Source organism: Crocodylus siamensis, unplaced genomic scaffold, assembly GCF_052110815.1.
Source record: "Crocodylus siamensis isolate JL-2025a unplaced genomic scaffold, ASM5211081v1 HiC_scaffold_575, whole genome shotgun sequence".
Classification (NCBI taxonomy): Eukaryota; Metazoa; Chordata; order Crocodylia; family Crocodylidae; genus Crocodylus; species Crocodylus siamensis.
The window spans coordinates 1-6,673 of NW_028324983.1; the positions used below are offsets into that span (position 1 = coordinate 1).

The 6,673-nt window shown below is 51.3% G+C and overlaps 1 pseudogene; it reads left to right on the forward strand.

The window, feature by feature from the left end:
* The first annotated feature begins 1,487 nt into the window (after nucleotides 1–1,487).
* LOC149851658 (U2 spliceosomal RNA) lies at nucleotides 1,488–1,661 on the forward strand (annotated as a pseudogene).
* The last annotated feature ends 5,012 nt before the right edge of the window (nucleotides 1,662–6,673 follow it).

The following is a 6,673-nucleotide window of genomic DNA, read 5'->3' on the forward strand; positions in this document are numbered from 1 at the left end:
GCTCAGCCACAACTACAGCACCTTCGCACTCTCTCAGGCAACAATTAAGGGTGTTCCCTTTCAAATACAACTGGGTGGATTCACAGTCAGTGATGAAGGGTGCTCAGCCACAACTACAGCACCTTCGCACTCTCTCAGGCAACAATTAAGGGTGTTCCCTTTCAAATACAACTGGGTGGATTCACAGTCAGTGATGAAGGGTGCTCAGCCACAACTACAGCACTTTCGCACTCTCTCAGGCAACAGGTAAGGGTGTTCCCTTTCAAATACAACTGGGTGGATTCACACTCGGTGATTAAGGGGGCTCAGCCACAACTACAGCACCTTCACGCTCTGCCGCTAAGCACGGCCACACAGAGCAGCGGAGCGCACTCCCCCTCAGGGATCAGCAGCTGCCCTTTGGATGCCTGCCCCTTTGAGAAGGGCTTCCGATGTACCTGTGTCCGCTAAGCAGACAGCAGGGCTGGAGGAGCGCCGCGTGCGGCAAGAGAGGGTTAACATGAGACGCTGTCGTCATCGTGACTCACTCAGGCTTTGCACAAATCATCTCTCGTCTCCATTAGCCAGCGAGGAGGAGATGAGACACGGGGAAGTGTTGAGAGGGCAGGGATGGGGGGCTTTTGGTCTACGAGGGTGGGTGGGTGGGTGGGTGTCTCCGACCTCTTGGGTAGGAGAAACTGCAGGAGAGCTTTTCCATGGGTTTGCGGGGCCAGAGGCTGCAGCTGACGACTGTGAGCGGAGGGGCCCGTGCAGCAGCTTGCCGTGTCTTGCGGGAGGCTGCCCTTGGGGGCACCGAGGTTTCCGAAGTTTTGGGGGTATCGCTTCTCGGCCTTTTGGCTAAGATCAAGTGTAGAGGAGCCGCGGCTACGACGTGACGGTGGACGCGCTCATCGTGGGGACGCTCGGAGCCTGGGACCCCAACAACGAGAGCGTCCTCCGCGCCTGCCGCGTTTCCCGCCGCTACGCCAAGCTGATGCGCTGCCTCATGGTGTCCGACACCATCCGCTGGTCCCGCGACATCTACGTGGAGCACATCACGGGCCACCGCCAGTTCATCGACCCCTCCAGACCAGCCCCCGCCGGACCGGACCCGGAGGACGCCGCCGCCTGAACCGCCCCCCCACCGCCTCGCTTCGCGTCGAGAGGACTTTGCCGCCACGGACGACCCCGCCCCACCCGAAGAGGACCCCCGCGATCGGACTTTATGGACTGAGACGCTCACTCGGAGCCACTTCCTTCAACATCGCGGACCACTGTAACGGGTATGTGTGTATCTATCTTCTTTCCCTCTCAGCGTCGCGATCCCCCCCTCCCCCCTCCCCCCCTCCACACCCCCCCACCCCCGGGCTTAGTTGGCTAACATTGTATGATATGTAACCTAGTTGCGTTCCACTCCTCTCCCCCACCCTGGATTGTTAGTCCCTCGCTCGGGCGCTTTGTATTTCCATCTCAACATTGTCATCTTTTTCCTGGATTCCCCAACCAAAACATCTACTAATAAAAGTCAATCTGTTCTTATCAGTTTAATATCTGATATGTCCTCGATGTGAGGACTTTATATTAAATGGATTTTTGGAACTGGGAGATGGACTCGGAGCTTGCTCCATCCACTCCACGCATCGGCCTGGTATTGCAGTGCCTCCAGGAGCGGTGCACCTCCCCTCGGGGAGAATGTGGCTGTGTCAAAAAGTAGAGCTTATAACTTTTGGGGGGGTCTTGTACTGTGCAAGAAGAGCTCTTGGGGGTCTGGCATTGGTGTGCTTTGGCTGTTGGAAGCGCTGAAGGGGAGAGGCGGTTGTCAGGAGGAAAAGCAGTGCCTGTGCCTATCTGTGCCTCAGCAGAGAGCGGTTGGGATACTACAGCTGGGGGGTGGGGGATACCGGAGCTGGGGGAGAGGCGGTTGTCAGGAGGAAAAGCAGTGCCTGTGCCTATCTGTGCCTCAGCAGAGAGCGGTTGGGATACTACAGCTGGGGGGTGGGGGATACCGGAGCTGGGGGTCCGGAGCTAGGGGCAGCGTGCTCTGTAGCAAGCTCTTCTACAGAGCGCACAGGATAAGTAAAGGAAGTCTGTGCTCAGAGCTGGGACAAGAGAGAGCCAGCAGCAGCGGAGGAGAGTGGGAGTCGCCGAGAGCAGAGGATGGCAGGCGGAGAGGAACTACCAGAGGAGAGACGGCACGCAGCTGAAGAAGAGCAGCAGCAGCAGCCAGAGGAGACTTTTTGGGTAGGGAATGAAAAGAGCAAACAAGAAGGGAGGGGGAAAGCAAAAATGGTGGGACTCAGGGAATGAGGTGCACGGACAAGCCGGAACAGGGCAACGAATGATGTGCTGCAAGTGGCATATGTCTAAACTGTGTTAAAAGGAAATAAAAAGGGGAAGTATGTTAAAAAAAAACTGTAAAACTAAAAATGAAGATCTTGTGGAAACCTGTTAATGAGATTTGAAAGAGTGATGGAAAAATGTATGATCCCACGTACATGAAGATACTGTATTTAATGAAGAAGCTTGTACGAGACAATTGTGTGTATTACTATGACTGAAAAGGGGGAAGGACGTCTCCGGCACCGTCTATTGTATGTGTCGTATTATCGAGTGTATGTGCTTCACTTCCTTTAGAGTTAAACTTGATGGATAGGTGTAAAAGAGCTGAGAACGATTCCAGGGTGGGCCATTTGAACACACCTTCCAAAAGAAGGCGGCAGGGGAAGTGTGGTGTAAAAGAGCTGAATCCTTCTCAGCTCTTTAGGTGTAAAAGAGCTGAATCGTTCCCATCTGAACACGCCTTCTGAAACAAACCAAACCAAAGTGAACAAGGGGTAAAAGAGCTGAGAATGATTCCAGGGCGGGCCATTTGAACACACCTTCCGAAAGACAAGGCAAGACACACCCTGTGAAAGACTGCCTGCCTGCCTGCCTGCGCCAGCTCCACAACCTGCACCTTGATTTTGTGGCAGCCTCTGCCTCTTTCCAGCCCTTCAGTTCTGGCTCACATCTGACCCCGAAAGCGTTCCCCCTTTGTTGAGTAGCCTCGCTCATAGTTTTCTTGAAGGCTGCGGTCCGGGGCAGTTTGGGCGAAAGCCCAGCTGCTTCCCGGTGTGGGAGCGGAAGAGTATGGAAGTGAAGGAGACTTCGGTCCGGAGGCGAACTTCGATTTTGGAGGGGGCCAGAGCTTCAAGTCCATCTAAGGCAGCGAGCAACTCGCCGATGGTTGCAGGTGGACAGCCGAGAAAGGCAGAAGACTGCGACTCGAGGGAGCAAGCAGCTTGGACAACGACCGTTGAGGAGGCGTTGGAAGCAGCTGGTTGGGGCGTTGTGGGGAGGAAGAGAAAGCAGGAGACAAGGAGGCTGGAGGAGCAGGAGGTGGAGAAAGGATCTGTTGGCAAAGAGGAGCGACAGCGAGGAGAGAAGACAGCACAAAAGGGGGAAGAAGAGAAGAAAAGCCGAGTGGAAGATGGAGGAGAAGAAGGAGGGAAAGAAGAATACACGGGGACTCCGTGGGGAGCAGAAGACCCAAGGCGATGGGTGAAGTTAAGAGTCAGAGCGACTTTAATGAAGGAGGGGTTTAGGGGAATGAACACTTTGGCCAGACAAGAGTTTATGGAAAAGGTTTTGTTTGGGGATTTGAAAGTCAATCCGAAGGATTGAAGCGTGGTGGTGGCTTTTGAAAACTATAGGGTGTGGGTGATCACTTTTTGGAGAAGGGAGGCGTATGAGGGATTTTGGGATATGCACAAGAAATTAATGGGGGAAGGAGTTTTGAAAGGGTTGCGCTTTGAAGCTGGGGAAAAAGCACAAGAACGAGTGATTTTTATGAGACTGTTTAATGACATGTTGGAAATGGAGGACGTACTGCATTGCTTGGAAAGGAGAGTCAAAAAGGTGATGTGGGTAGACAGAGTCTTGGATAAATATCAGATATGGACGGGGTCATGGAGGGCAAGGGTAGGGTTGCGAGGGGATGAAGAAGTGGGAGGGGTTCGACATTTGCCGTCGGCAATTCAAATAGGGCCGCACAGGGGTTATTTAAGTTATTTTGGGCAGCCAAAATTATGTAGTAAATGTGGAAGAGGAGGGCACATTGCGGCATTCTGCCAGTACACGGTTTGCTTTCGATGTGGGGAAAAGGGGCACAGGGCAGGGGTATGCACACGGAAAATTAATTGCGAGGGGTGCGGGGAGGAGGGGCATGTACAAAGAAACTGCCCCTTTTCCTATGCGAATAAAGTTAAAATGCAACGAAGAACGAAAGGGGAGGAAAGGGAAGGAGACTGGGAAATTGAAATGGAAAGAGAAGAGGGTCTGAGTACCATGGAAGAGAGCATGGAGGAAATGGAAACGGGGGGAGCAGAACAATCGGAAGAGGATGTAGTAGAAATGGCAAACAGTCTTGAACTGGTGTCGGGAGAAGAGTCAGAAGAAAGTGTGGGGGGGGAGAGAAACAAAATGGAGGCCGGAAAAGACAAACAAGATGGCCGCCACAAGAACAAAGAAGAAGGAGGAGGAGGGGAAGAAGAGCCATGGATAAGTGACAGTGTGGAAATACCACTGGGGCAAGGGGACCCTAAGGTGGAGAGGGAAGAGAAAGAACCAAAGAAATTAAAAAGGGAAAAATTGGGAAGGAAGAGGGTGGAAAAAGGCAAAGGGGAGAAAGAGAAAAAGACAAGAGGAGGGGAATGGGGGGAGAGCAGAGCAAGGGAGGATTCGGACGGGGAGAGCGTGGAAGGGGATGGATTTTTGAGCCCCAAAATATTGGAAAAGTTCACCCAAGCGATGGGGATGGTGAAGGGAGGGAGGGAAGGGAGACAGAGTCGGGGGGGGGGGGGAAGCGGGAAGGGAAGGGACGGATTTGAGCACGCTTTAAAACAGCAAGGGAAATTTGAATGAGACTCAAAATAGTATCAATTAATGTAAGTGTATACAAGAGGGCACGACGGGACAAGATGGTAAAAACGTTGGAAGATACAAGGGCAGACATTTTGTGTTTGCAAGAGTGTGGGATTGGGTGGGAGCAAGGGAATCGGCATTTACAGAAAAGGTGGCGGTGGGGACCCTCGTGGTGGGCAGGGACATGGGAAAACAAAGCAGCAGGGGTAGGGATTTTGGTAAGGGAGAGAAAGGAGGGATTAAGGGTGAAAGGAGTGCAGACCTTGATAGAGGGAAGGCTTCAAAAAATGGTGGTAGATTTTCAAGGGGAGAGTGTTTCAATCTTCAATGTGTATGCACCGGCAGGGAGGGGGGAAAGGATGGGTTTCTTCAAAAAGCTAAGGGTATGTAGTGGGGGGGGAGGGCACAGAATCTTCGTAGGAGACTTCAATTGTTTAATCGAACAGGGAGACCGAGTGGGAGGGACGGGGGAGGACGGTTTAGATGGGACTGGACGTTTGCTAAAGAAATGGATAGTGGAGGAGGACTTGAGGGATATCTGGGAGGGCGAAAAAAAAATACACTAGTGATGTAAAAATTACGGTTCGTTTCTTTGGAGGCTCGCGAATAATAATTCCTCAGGCACACATTATTAGCAACACAAAGGGTATATCTGCAAATAGGGTCAGAGTGTAGACAAAAGACCACTCTGCCCCCGAGGAAAACTCTTAGCTGGCTTTTATCCCCTTCTCCTGGGCACGTGTGCAGAAACAGGAACTCTTACAACTCATTTCCGGTTCATACAAACATATATGTAAATACGTCACTTCATACGTCGCATGTCCATTATACCACAGGCCCAGCAGTTGGTAAGATTAAAAGTACCTGCAATTCTTTCCATCAGGTCAACATACAAATTTGTCCCTGGGGAAGCAATTGGGGAAAGCAGGGGTATAGGCCAGCGGCTAAGGCTACTCAATCCTGCTTCTTTCACTATACAGATAACAACAAGGCACATTAAGATTCCCACCATATTTTCCCTTTCATGAGATCAAACACAGCCTAAATGTTTCCCTTTTTACTTTCTTGTCTAATTTTCTGAACTTTGATTAAGCCGTCTCAGGCGCACTTGGAGATCACCAATAGGTTCACAGCTCCACTTGCTGGCTTCTTGTTCCGAAGACGACTCAGCTTCCCGAGTGAGCTCGTCTTGGGAGTTGATGTCCTCTGAGGCTCGTGGATGTCGTATCACACGGGTATGGTGTATCCAGCGGTCATGGCCAGCAATCTTTACAGCAGTGTGGGTTGTTAGAAGTACCTGAAAAGGGCCACTCCACCTCTCAGTCAAAGGTTCCTTTTTCCACTGCTGCACCAAGACCCAGTCTCCTGGGGAGAAGTCATGTACTGGTACGTCTAAAGGCAGACGTTGAAAGGAGGCTGCATACCTTTGAAGAGAAGACAAGACAGACTGCAAAGCAATAACATACATATGAAGCTCACTATTACCTAATGCAAAAGTTACATTTTCTCGCATTCCAGGGGGTAAGACTCAAGGCGGTTTGCCAAACATAATTTCATATGGGGTTAATTTGAGGCCCCGTCGGGGAGTGTTTCGAATGCAAGTAAGAGCTAGCGGCAATGCTCGAGGCCACTTAAGGCACGTTTCAATACATATCTTGGTAAGCAGAGTCTTTAAAGTCCTATTCATGCGTTCCACTTGTCCTGAACTCTGTGGTCTCCATGGTGTGTGTAGTTTCCAAGTGATCTTGAGAGTTTGCGCGACTTCTTGAACCACTTTTCCTACAAAGTGTTG